The sequence below is a fragment of the Dromaius novaehollandiae genome, chromosome 22, assembly GCF_036370855.1.
Source record: "Dromaius novaehollandiae isolate bDroNov1 chromosome 22, bDroNov1.hap1, whole genome shotgun sequence".
In the NCBI taxonomy this organism is placed as follows: Eukaryota; Metazoa; Chordata; class Aves; order Casuariiformes; family Dromaiidae; genus Dromaius; species Dromaius novaehollandiae.
Window position 1 is genome coordinate 9,047,168 of NC_088119.1, and position 13,680 is coordinate 9,060,847.

A 13,680-nucleotide genomic window follows, 5' to 3' on the forward strand; every position below is an offset into this window, starting at 1 on the left:
ATAATAATAATAACAACAATAATAATAATAACAGTAATAGTAATAATAATAATAATAATAAAACAGGGAGAGCTTTTCCGTGAAGGGAGGCAGGCCACGGCGGGGCAGAGGGTCGGGGCTCATCGGCAATGCGATGCTGCCCACCCCGCACGGCGCCCGGTCCCTCTAGAGCCCGACTTAGCTTTGAGCCCCGGCCCGGGTCGGCCCGTGGCAGCGGCGCCGGGAAACGCCTTTCCCCCCGACCCCGAGCAGCGCGGAGAGGAGGCAGGAGGGTCCGAGCCCGAAGGCGCATCCCGCCCCCGAACCTGCAGGTGGGCGCCGGGGTCCCCGTCGGGCTCCGCGCTGCCCCGGCTCTTCCACCGCGCCGGGACAAAATGACCTGCGAAATCCTCCGAGAGCGGCCGAGGGGGTTTTGTGGCCGCGCCCGGCCAGAAATGAAAGGGAAAGAGGTTTCCGTCCAGCCCCGTCTTCATCAGCCCGTCGATTTTCTCCAGGCAGCTTTCCCACCCGCCTCTGATAAAAATCACCGCCTTCAATACAAACGTTTGACTTGAGCTCCCCACCGGGCGGAGCGGAGGTCACATGCGGGAGTGTAAAACGGAGCCTTCTCCCACGGCCAAACAACGCGGGGAGTTGTTATTGCGCACGTTTGGAAGCACAGAAATGACCCGATTTCATTTTCGTTTCGATTAAAAGTAGTAGTTAAGGGAGAGAAGAAAATCTTGGTTTATTATAGCAGTGATACTCTCAAACGAACCTGGTTCGAATTCACTTTGGACAACGGTAACTCTGCAATATATAATCCCCATCCCCCAAAACAGCCACCCAACCCCCCACCGGTCTTTTTCACCACACGTGCTTGAAATCTGTGTCCCCGAATTGTCTCCAGGTAGAAGCCGGACACAGCAATGCAGCTCGGGCACTACGGCTCGGTGTGTTGTGGCCCTAGCACCACCGCACGTTTTCAAACGCTCCAAAAACCCTCACTCCTTTTTTGTGGCTTTCGTTTGCTTTAGTTTTTTTTTTTTTTTTTTTTAACATGTATACATAGCAAATAGTGAGAAGGAATTTTAAAAGATCGTCGGAGACACATCATTCTTGTAGGGGTAACGATTTCACAAAACGCTCCCAAGTTTCAACCTTGAAAATATTTCCATAAAAATAATCGTGCTCACATTAACCCTTTAATTTGTAGAAAATGTTGCACTAGTTCAGACCCATAGCCACTATATTGTCCTCCTCGAACCAGAAGTTAACCTCTTGTTAGATCTAGATATCGAGCTTTTGTCTAGAAATTATTATGCTAGGTATTTTTTACTCTTTTTGCAGTTACAATCACTACAGGACGAATTAATTTATATGCACTTATTACTGTGTGTAAGGTTTTTTCTTTGCTTGATGGCCGATTGAGGGAGGGGAAAGTGAATGGGGTAAATAGTTAAAATACAATAGAAAGTTGTAGATGAAGATAAGCAGGGTCTCGCAGCCCAAGGTTTCATAAGGAATAACAAAGAGGAAGTCACTTTCGCCGATGAGGACTGAAAGATAAAGTAGAACTGAATTTTCCATACACTGTAATGTTTCATATTGCCACTTTGCACCATCCTCGATTGCCACTTTGCTGAAAGTTGTGATTACGACCGGGAGATTAAAAGTAAAAATAGAAAATTGAAAAGAAAAATGCGATTTCTTTCCTCTACAAACTAGATGCATTTTTCAGCGTTAATTTTGTAATTTTCCTTGTGCATCTATTTGGCTTGTAAACGAAGACACTTTGAATCTTTCAGATCTCCGCTGCAAAAATATATATTTTAAACACAACACTGTATTACCATTTTTTTTACCATTTAGCTGTTAGGGCTTTTTGCCCCTGCAGGAACAAATAAAAGTGACCCTTTCTGTGCTTTTGCGTTCAATATGGTTAAAGTGGATGAGACAAAGCCTTTATTTCTTTCTTTCTTTATTTTCTTTATTGTATTCAAGAAAGCAGCTGGTGGTGTTTCCGTCTTTGTTGCACAGTGACTTCATACCAACGAGCAGCTACAAAAAAATAAATAAAGCAAAGAAAAGCAAAGTACCAGCACAAAAAAAAGGGAATTATTTAACATCTGTGTTGCTTCAGGAAAACGACTGGCAATGCTGGCCATGTGCTGGCCATGCACAGAGCAAGGAGGATACTTCCCAGTCGTGGACTGATGTGGACTCCCAGCCAATAGAGCTATTGCAAATCATTTCCATGGCTGCTGTTCATCGACTCTTCCAGGGAGCGGAGAGGCAGACCCTCTTCTTCCTTTGTCGAGCATGTTGAATTGGAAAAGAAGAAAGTCCCAAACCTCACCGCAAAGGGAGGATTCAAGTCAGCCTGGGACTTGGCTCGAGCTGATCCAGCCCGGCCACGTCCAAACCCTCATCTGTTTCCTTGGAAAATGTGTGGGTGTTACTACACCGACGGAACGGTGCTACCAGACGTGTTTCTAAATATCTTTACTCCCAGTTATTCCTCCCCAAAGCCCGGGCGCTGCCCCGGGAAGAGCCGCGGAGCAGGGAGCCTCCCGGCCGCGGCGGAGCTCTCCGTGGTCCTGGCGGCCGCGGGTTCAAGCCCCGGCCCGGGCCCTGCCCCGGGGCTAAGCGGCGTGTCGACGGGCGCCCGGAGATGCTGAGGCTGGAAATCGGTGGAGACACAGGCTGTGGTTTTGTTTCCTGGCAGCGTGAGGGGGTTTTGATCCACATCTGGGCATGGGTAGTCCCGCACGCCGACTAATAAATATAGCAACTTTGGGTTGTTACTTAGCGGTTCCATGTCATGTTCTGAGACGGTGCACTGTGTATTGCCTGGGCATTTTCTTGGTGATTAAGCAAAAAGTAACATTTATTATATATGTTCTGTCATTATGGTTATGGACTGAGATGTGATTTGTTTATAATTGTCTGTGTGATCTTAGTCATCAAAGGAACAAGACCCATCTGTCAGGCAGAACAAAGTTGCTCAACTTTAATCCATAAATGTTACCATTTAAGTGGTGCAACCTTTGATAGAACATAGTAGAAGTCTTAGAACAAAACAGTTGTGCAACTGGTGTTAAGTACCTAGTTGAATCTTTCACTAACCACACATGCTTGCTTTGGACAAAGGTTTTCTCTGTGTAAATATGAACATGTTCATTCTCTATGAAATTTACTACCTTTCCAATCATATGAGTTCTATACTAGCTGCAGACTTAAAAGTGTAAATGTAATGGATTCATCTTCTGTGTACATCCACATGTTTCATTAAGGTGCCTCATAAATTCATTTTGACTTTAATTAGTTTGCCTTTGCTTCTGTGTTACCCTTGTTTCTGTCTTTTCAAAGTATCTCAGTTTGATTGCCCCTTTAAGCTCTGCCTCACTGAGATGGAGGCAAGATATTTGTTCTGGGGTGTGTTAAACAAGAGCCATTTCTGCCATGTAAGAGAGGAAAGTCACAGCAATATTCATTGATCTTTATTTACCATACCTGGGTGCTTTCTGGTTTATGTGCTCAGCATTAAGTACCCTAATTTTCAGAAGATGCTGAACACCCGCAATTCGAGGGGAGCATCCACAATCTTTTGAAAATTTGGCCACAAGCTTCTTTCTTGGTCCCAAAATATCTGTGAATACCAGGGATCCAAAAAGGACTGAATTACTTGTAACTCTTAAACCAACATTTCATGACCTCCCAGACCCTGCTTCTCTCGGTTTGCCTGGTGTATGCAGAGGAACCAAGGCTGGGCAGAGAGCAGGATCATACAGCTGAGTCCTGCCTCACACCCGCTGCCAGGCAGGTTTCACCTTGCACATCTGGAGAGCAGCAGCAGGATCCAAAGAACCAGAAGCGGATGGGGAAGTGGGGACAGGCCAGAGCTGATCTGTAATCTGTTAATCTGCTGCTCCTGCCATATGGGATTAGAGGCCAGCACAGATACTCTGCAAGGAAAGCAGCAGGTGGGAGCTGAAAGGAGAAGTTTCATACCCACTGTGTAAGATCGAGTCCCAGTCCAGGCTTGCCATCTGATCTTGGACATATTTACTTTGTTCTCACTAGGAGATGTATCCAACGAATGACAGAGCCAGGGAAAGTAAGTCTGAAAGAGATCAGGAGTGGGCACCTGGTCATTTCTTCCAATTTCACTCATATTATGTTAAATCCCATATGCTATTCCTGCTAGATGTTTTTCTTCATCTGTTCTTTAACTTACCCAGTGACAGAGATCCCACACTGCCTGTGGACTCTACATCAGTGCTTCCTAGTCCTTGCAAATAAAAATTATTTTAAAATATATGATATAAACCACCATAGCTGCAATTTAAACCCATCATTTCTTGTTCTGTCCACCATGAAAGTGGAGAATATTATGAACTCCAGCCTTGCAACCACTTTAAGATATTATTTGGAGAATGCTCTGAAATTTCTCTTCAGACTTTCCTTCTCCAGACTGAGAAGGCTCCAGATATCTGCAAGGATTCATTTCTTTTATATAGAAGAAGGGAAACTTGGTGTATAACCCATAAGTGACTGCAGGGACTCACTGCTCAGTGTTTGCAAGGGCTTTGAATGGGAAATGCACCATGGCAGCATTTTTTTAAAAAATCCCTTGAAATTTTCTTTTTCCTGCCTCATATTCAGGTTGCAGGTCCCCAGTAGGGTTCTGGCCTCAAGCAATTAATGCAGCACAGTTATTTTTATTATTAATGATAGTAAAATTAGGCACAAATTCTCTTAGCCTCCTTAGAAAATTCTATCCAAAGTAAGCAATGGATTATATGGTTATGATTCTCTCTTATTTTTGAAAGAATCTTTATAAATGGCTGTGAAAGGAGAGCTTAAATTAGAGAGCTGATCTGGACATTGGATTTATTGCATTGCATAAAGCACTCATCAACCTGCTTGATCTGCCTTTTCCTCTTTATAGCTTTCTGGGTGATGGCTAGACAGGGACTTTGCCCAGACTCTGCACCTCACAGAGGGAAAGTCACTCCTGATGATTATCGCTGTTTTGTAGACTTTAAGGAGTTAACTCCAGACCTTGCTCTGGCTCCATTTCTGGTGAGCGGATTTTATGGGCTCCTTTTAACTCCCAGCACAGATTTGACACTCTGGCCTTTTGTAATAATCCTCTCTCTCATGTTGTTTCTTCTGGAAACTTCTCCTGCTCTGCTTGTGCCAGAAAAGCTCCTCATTCCAGTTCTCCCAGCACTGAGTGTTTTTTTTTTCCTCATTCCTACTTTCTTTCCATATTTAACAGTGAGCAAGAGAGAGAATGGATAAAGGCTTTTTACCAGGGTTTTGCTCATTTATTTTCCAGATATTCTTTCTCTCAGCACTCACTGCTTTCATTACCACACACCCTCACCAGGATGAAATGGCCTAGTGGGATGCCCACTTCTGTTCCAATACTTTTGCATTAATTCCTCCAGGAACTTCCCCAGGAAGTAGTTGGGAACTTAGCTGTTGACCAGACCCCCTCGAGAGGTGGGCAGGGTCTTCACTCAGAAGGAGCTATTTTTTCAATATCACCCAGCGACAGAGCTTGGAATAAATCTTTGCCGGTGCCTTGCTCACTGGGGCTGTCTCTACACAGTAGGGCAAGAGCATATTTGCTAGTGTGAGAGTGTGTTGCATAAATAAAACAGTGTGTGTGGCTGAAGACAAATATTTGGAAAAGGCTGAGAGAGTCTCCGGATAGATCAGCTTATTCCATCTAACATATACCTGTGCCTAAGGTCTGGGTGCTGTAAAAAGAAAGAAAATTACTGAATTAATTAAAGACAAATCTAATGAAAATAAATTGCGAGATATGCCTATGACCTGGTCACCCAATATAAAGTTCTGACTGATTCAGAAGAAAATCTACTTTATTTTTAACTCATCTTTTTCCTTTTCATGACTAAAGCCAGTTTGCAGTAATGGATGTTCCTGAGCAAAGAAATATAGACTGCTCCAACACTGTGCTCCCTGCAAGTTCCCCCATCTGGGTTTTCAATTTTACAGCTTTCCTGCATCACAGTAATTTGAGCTGTTGTTTGGAAGGAGTAAGGAAAGAGGGAAAATCCTCCCAAGCATCTTTTATTTAACCAATACTCCTCAGCTCGGTTTTAGCCAGGGGTTGCCCCCTCCTGGATGACAGGAGAAGGTCGCATCCCAGGATCCTTCCACCCTCAGGCTCTAACCCTTGCCCCTGCCAGACGGCAGGGACAGTTTCCCACTGAGGAGGGGTGCAGCAATTGCTCTGAGAGCTGAGCACTTCCCTCAGCCGCTTCTGGGGTCGAGCGTCCTGTAACGTAACCCAGCACTGCAAAGAACTGGGGTCACCACGATGCCCTGCAGGGACCAGAGGGATGACTGAGACGAGGAATGTCAGAGGCCTGGAAGGTGAACAGGGGAATATTTATTCATTGTTTCAGGGCATAGACACGTTTTTCCCCGAATCTGCAATTAAGCTGTGGACCTCATTGCTACAGGAGGTTCCTAAAGCCAAAAATGTAAATGAGAATCAAAAAGAGATTCAACAAATTACCAAGGGACACATCTGCCTTTAGCTGCTAATCACGATGGTCCAAACAGGGCCACCAGCTCAGAGTTTTTTATTTTGCTGATTTCCAGAGGCTGGGACATTAACCTCAGCAAAGGTGCACTCTGTGCATGCCCCGTTTTCCCCTAAATATCTGCTCCTGGGCCCTGCTGGCCCCAGGGCAGGGGGACGGATGGTGCTTTGGGCTGAGGCGTGCGGCAGACCTTGTTCCAGCCAGCAGCATTGGTGCTTCTGCATCTAGCAGCTCTTGCAACACCGGTTCCTTGCTAGTGCCCAGCCACATCTCCCAGTACGGACAGGAAACGCCGCAGTCATGTTTCACCCCCAGCATCCAGCTGTAGGATATGGACAGTGATGCGGATGTGACCATGGCCTAGCACAAATCACATGTGGCTTCCAAGCACATCCCTTCCCACCTTCCTCGGTGTCCTCTTAACTGGGATTGGCAGCACAGTGACCCCACCACTGGGAAAAGACATCCCAGCAGCTTGTCACAGTTCACTGGTGGCCAGTCTGAGTGATGTGGGCTCTTCTCCTCCCCTGCTGTGCCACCGCTCCTTCCTCCATCACCGTTTCCAGGAGCAGCGGCCACTCTTCCTGCACCACGCGAGGCACGAACGCCTCTCCCTAATGTGCTTAGAGATCTCCGCTGGGCGGTGATACAGCAAGGCAAAGCACAGATCCTTTATGTATTTAACTCTCATAAAAAGGAAACCCATGTCTTCTCTGGAGTGCCGGAGAGCTGGCCTGATATGAAACAGGTTTTTTGGTAACGTTGCTATTTGGATAAGGGCACCATCAGGAGAGAAGGTCCATTTCTCTGCCTAATGGTGCTTCAAACACTCTTGTGAAGTTGCATTAACACCACTAAAGGGAAAGATTAGAAGTCACTTTAAAGTGGCTCTGGGGGAAGTTTTAGCCCAATCTATTTGCACCCATGACACTGTATAAAGATAGAGCTAATGTCAGCGCAGTGAAGTCGTAAAGGCAGGCAGTCTTGGTTTTAAATTAACAGAAGCGTTATTTACACCTAGGCAACGGGATACAGTAACCCCTTTACATAATTTCTGCTGCTTTCTAGTCTCCCCTCCTACATACTTAGGCAATATTAGAGCAGTTAATTAAAAAGACAATATAAAACTTCAGAAAGGTCTGATTCCCCTTTTTCTTTATTGAGTGCTTCATTTTTATTAAGGTTGGTTGGTTTCTGTCAAGATACATACATAATATCAGTGTTTTATTCTCCAAAGAGCCGCTGGATGGGATGCTAATAAGATTAAAATGATAATAAATAAGCTTCCCGGCAGGTTTTATGACCCCATTTCTGCTGAGCTCCATTTTGGTTCAGTTTTGTGACCGCTCAAGCTCAGTCGCCAGCCAGCACACGGCTCTGCAGGAGCTAACGTCAGGGCTGCTCCCGCTTTCCCGGTCTGCCAGGAGCTCTGCTAAAACCTGCTAAAAGCCCTGAAAATCCCTCTGCAGCCTCCAGCTTCAGAGCTGCTGCAAGACTGCGGACCCAGCCTGCACCAGCACCCTGCAGCACCCCAAAGGCCACGGCGTCCCACCTGTGAGGGCCTGAGGACCTCCCTTAGAGCAGCTGGAAAATGTCATTCCTGGGCCTGAGCTTATGACTGGGCCACGACAGGAAATGTTTAACTCCTTAGCATTTATCCCTTACATTTCCTGTGCCTTCAGAGGTGCCTCAGAAACCAATACAGGCATAAAAATGGCTTTCCGGAGAGAGCTTGAGGCCTTATATTTTCTTCTGAAAGCTTCAAAGTGAAGAATAAATACCTAGGCAGAGGGAAAAGCATTTTGGCAGTGATTTAAATCCATCATAGCCCAAATTCCCTGAATAAGATCCCCAAATGCACAAAGGCGTTTTCTTTGGGACATTTAGAGTTAGTGCCGTTCTCGCTTGTTGCACAGTCTCTTGCTATAACTTGGAATAAATGCAGCTTGAACCCCCATGAAGACACGGTAAGCGTCTAATCTTCCCTTTCTCTCCCGGCTCCAGGTCTCTCCCCCCTCGGCTAATTCTTGCTCGTTAATTAGTTGAGCCCGGGGCTCCCTCTAGCGTCGCTCGGAGCCGCTCGGGATCCGGGCGCTGCTCCCAGGCTGCTCCCGCCCTCGCTCCGCTCCCCGGCCTCCAGAGCCGAAAAGGAAAAGCGAAAAGCCCCGATGCGCTGAAGCATCCCAGCAAGGGGTAGTTTTGCTGCGGATATTTCCACGCACGGTTTGCAAAAGTAGTGCAAAGAGGTCCTGATAGCTTTTTTTTAAAAAAGGCGGAAATAAAGTCATTTAGCCCTTGAGGTCCTTTAGACCACATCAAGACCATCAGAGGATCGGGAGCTGCATGTGTTCACATCTCGGTGCTTCAGTGAAGTGGGATGAGGCTGTATTGCAGGTTCTGGGTTTTCCAGCCCTTCCCAATGTGCTTAATTCCTGTAGGCCCCAAGGATTTTCACATGTGTATGTTTGAACATGGGCATTGATGCCGCATCTAATGGCCAGAGGGATTTGTTTCCAAAGGTGCCAGGCTCCTGGCTGGTTCCCATGGGATGTGCAGGCCTTCAGCAGATGATCTTGTCTCTCAGTGTGTGTAACTTCATCCGTCGCACTTCGCAGGGGCACGTCCCCTGCACCGCTAACCATGAGCAGACGTGCGCGGTCCTCGGACATGCTGGCACAAGCCAGGTGGATCCGGACCAATAAATATGTTACACTCCGCATTTGGACAGGGATCCCAGTAGAGAAATCACGTTTCTCTGGCCTGTTCAACCCTCGCTGCCCTGACACAAGGCCTTGCAGTGCTCTTTCTTTCCCTAATCGCTATTCCTGGGTGGGGAAACTGAGGCACACGGTGGTGGCTGTCTCCCCAGGGCTCTGCAAGATCTCACAGAGAGGAATTTTACAGTTGCTGAGTTAGACAGGGATTCAAGAGATTCAGTCTCCTGCTGTGTCACGATGCCACTTCTCTGCCCGTGGGGGACATTTTTCCTTTCGTCAATTCCTGCAAAGAGGTTTCTGGGAAGCTCCCTTGCTCCTCACCCCCACCTCCCTGGCCGGCCAGACTGTGGGCTGCTGTTTCTGCTGCTTTCTATGGCACCTAGCTCTATAAACCCGCCAGGGTCGGGGCCTCTGGGCCTGCCCAGAATACAAATAATAATAAATAATAGGGCCTTCTGGCTCCAGCCCTCCCGCCCCTCTCCCCTCTCCCCTTCTTTCTGCCCTCCCTCAGCCAAAGTGCTTCCTTTGGGGGGTCCGCAGGTATGCGGCCATCCGGAAGGAGCCCATAATTCTTGGGGAAGTTGTCCTTTCTCGGCCCGGCTGAGGCATTCCTCTTTGTTTGGGAGACTTTGGCCTGTGATCTCCAGCAGACGCACCTCAAGTTTCAGTCCCAGCCTCATGCTTCTGCTCCTTATTCAAGACCGTGACCTGCAACCTTCAAGGTCAGACATCTCTAATCCCAAGAACAACATCTCTCTAGTCAACAGGGGGATCTCTCTCTCTCTCTCCAAATTCCTAGGATCTGGCTACACAAATCCCTCCTCCTCCAAGAAGAGGAAAAAAATTCCCACCACATTAGTAAAAATAATATATGAGGGGTAGAGGCACTGGGGGTGGGGTAGGGAGAAGAGACCTTAAAAGGACCCCAACTCCCATGGATGTGAGCTAAATAGTTTCAGGATGATGCCGCGACTTGACTTTGCTCTGTTGGAGGGGAGAGACGGCCGAGTCTGACTGCTGGGACTCCAAGGTCTCAGATTGCTCTTGTGATTCACCTCTTTCACCTCTTGATTTGGGGGGGCCTTTTTTTTCTCTCTCTCTCTTTTTTTCCTCCTAAAGAAAAACTGGAAGACTAGGAGGCAGAGTCCAGCCCCCCTCTAGAGCCAGGAGAAGAGCCATAAAGATGGAGAAGTCCTTGTTTTGGCCTGTTTGAAGTGCAGCTCTTCAGCGGGACTGGAGCAGGGGAGGTCTCGTCGTCAAGGGTGCAAGACCCTTGGACGCTGCACAGAGGAGAATCAGAAACCCGAGAGGCGAAGGTCCCCGGACAAGGGCCAGGGGGCAAGGAGCAGAGCAAGGCTCAAACCCCTCTGCTTCCAAGGGGAGCTAAGCTATGGATTTACAGTTGTGCTTTTTCCCAGCCTGGATTTCTGGCACTGCTCTCCCCCTCTTTCACCTCCTTCTCTGCCCACCACGCTCCTGCCTCGAACTGCAAAATGGACAATTAATTATGAGGGGAAAGAGCAAGAACAGCAAACCAACGCGCCTGCGGAGCTTCCCTGCCCGATCGGGCTGGGGTCGGGACGGGATTTTTCCCTTGCGGACGGCTGGGCCTGCGGGGGACCAGAGCGGCCCCTGCCACGTCCCGGGCCCGGCAAGGGCTGGGGACAAGCCAGCCCCACCGGCTGCCTGCGGACCCCGGAGCTGCCGCCGGCCCCGGGGCCCATGGAGTGCCCTTCTCCTCCAGCTGGGACGGGGACCCCAGGGACACTTTAAAAGCCGAAATCCCCCCGGCCGGAATCAGAGTTCAACTCCAGACGGTCTGAAAACACGGCGGGTTTAAGGCCAGATCGTGAATCAGCTCTCGCTGCAAGGTTTGAGTGTTTAAATTCATGCTAAACCCTGAGGGATCTCTAGCTGGGAAAAAGAGCACGGAGAGAAAGGGATGAAAATCCAGTTAAGGAATTAAATGAAACCGTGTCCTGGGATTGGGGTCGTAAAAAGTTGCTACCTCGTAGTTTTCAGCCTCTGGCTATGTGAAGTGACTTTTACAAGGAGGGTTTGGTTTTGAGGCGGTGGCACAAGGGCCGTGGCAGGGCGGCGAGGGGGGGCTGCGCCCCGCCGGGCCGGGCCGGGAGGGAAGAAGCCGGGTCGGGGCTCCAGCACCCAGGCAAATACCTGCACCCAGCAAACTTCGGGAGGCAGCAGCTTGCGGTTATCTATCTTCTGCTTGCACTGTGCGGCGAAATTCATTTCGTGCTTTTCTGCCCCGACTCCCAACCCCCCCGGCCCCAGCCGCAAACCTCGGCGCTAGCTTCGCTGTGGGTTTTATTACCAAAAAAAAATATTGAAGGAAAAAGTCTCCCGTGGGACGGGAGTAACCAGGGAAAGCTGTGGCACTCGCTGGCGGCGGGGGGAAGCGGCGGAGCCCTGAAAGGCGCCGGAGATGCGGCTGCGAAACCCTGCGCCGGGCTCCGAGCGACGTGGAAGTCGAGGAGCGATTGCCCCGATCTGGCCCGAAATCAAACCGAGCAGCCCCCGGAATAAAACCGAGCAACCCCCCCCTCCCGGCTTTCCCCCGCCCTTAACGGAGCATATTTAGTCTGGCCACTTGAAGGGCTTCCTCCAGGCGATAATGCCTTACGCCCCGAGCCGGCTCTAAATCTCCTCGCAGAGGTAGATTTGTCATCCTTCAAGTACTTCCAGAATAAAACCTTTCGAAAGGGCCGAGGATACTTTCCAAGGACTGAGACATCACGTCCCCCGTCCTCTTCCCCCTGCAACTGGTGCAGCCCGGAGGAGCCAGCTGCCTTTTCTATTATGCATTTCTGACAAACCATACATTTTACTTTTCACGAGGCCGAGGAAGGAAATTAGCTTGACAGAAGAGCAGATCTTTCCTTCTTCCAGCAGAGACACACTGGAACCCCAGTCTTGCTCTGGGAAGGCTTTTGCTTTAAAAGTCCCGTGCCCATTTCTCCTTCCCTCATTCCCTTTTCCCCTCCTCCCCAGCTCCCCAACCGCCCTCCGTTAGGCGAGGAGTTAAGGACAAGGGAGCAAGTGCAAGGAGCTGGGCCAAGTTTGCAGCGTCCCGGCGCCGGGCGGGAGCGTTCACGGCCGAGCCTCCTTTGGGCGCTTTCCGCTGCTTTTCCCCTCGAGCTGCCTGGAAGCAAACCGAGGTAACGCTTTCGGACGGCAGCATAAACGTGCAAATACTCTAGGCTCGGTTCCCCGGGGGAAGGGGAAGGGGCGAGCCCCAAGGGAAAACTCTCCCCTGGGGAGCAGCACTGCAGAATCGGGCCCTGCGGGAGGAAGAAAGAGGCCGAGTGTTTTAGGGAAAGGACTTTGGGATACATTTCTCGTGGTGTGCAGAGGCCCATTGGGAGAAAAAGTGGGGAACTTGTTGAAACAGGAGATCGGAGGCAGTAAGGCGCCGAAACGGGGGAAAACACCCCGATTTAATAGCTCGCAGCTCGGCTCAGGGAGGCAGCGGCGGGCGGCGGGGCCAGCGGCCGGCTGCGCTCCGAGCCCCGGGCCGGGATCTCCTCGGCCGGGGGCTCCGGGCGCTGGGGCCTCGCGGAACAGGGAGGAAACCTCCCTCCAGGGCTCAAAGTTTTGGGAAAATATCTTTCCCTTCCCTCCCTCCCTCGGTTGTTTTATAGCAGAGGTTTCTTGTGGTGTTTGGCTGGTTTTGGTCTATATTTCTAGAGTTTTCGGATATCTGTATGATGCTTCTCCTTCCCATTCTTTGGAAAGAATTGTCCATTATTAACTACTAAAATCAGCGTGTTTTTTGGTTTTTTTTGAGACTGTCTCGCGAATATAGAACCACATAGACAGAAAAGCGCGACTACAAAATATCTCCTCCCAGCGGGAGTTAGACGAGGTTTATAACAAAACCCCATCCCTACGTGGTATTTCGAAACGGGAGGGTGTATTACAAGTTGGGAAATTGGATAAATGCGTCCCAGTGAAGAACGAAAACTTCGCTTTCCTCCATACTCGCAGGCCGAGCCGTTTTGGAAACTGTGCGTTCAACCATCGGAAATTCTCCGTTGGTGCTGGGGCTCGATTCGGTTTTATTTCCTTCCAGTTATGGCCCTGCCACAAAGCATCACTCTTCTTAAAGATGGAGTCGGAATTAATTCACGTTGTTCTTAAAACGCCCGGTGCGGCCGGTGATTTAACCCCGCGGGTAAATGCTTCCTGAAGGGAGAGCGGGCAGGCTGGGCGCGCTCCTCCTGGGAAAGCTCGCTTTCCGCAATGCTGGAAATGCACCAAAACAACCCCAAACTGCCCCGAGGGCCAGCCCCCCACCCCGGGCGCCGTGCCCGCTGACACCCCCGGGCCGGACTCCGGCCCAAAGCCTGAACTCCGCTTGTGCAGACGCGGCTCCCAGC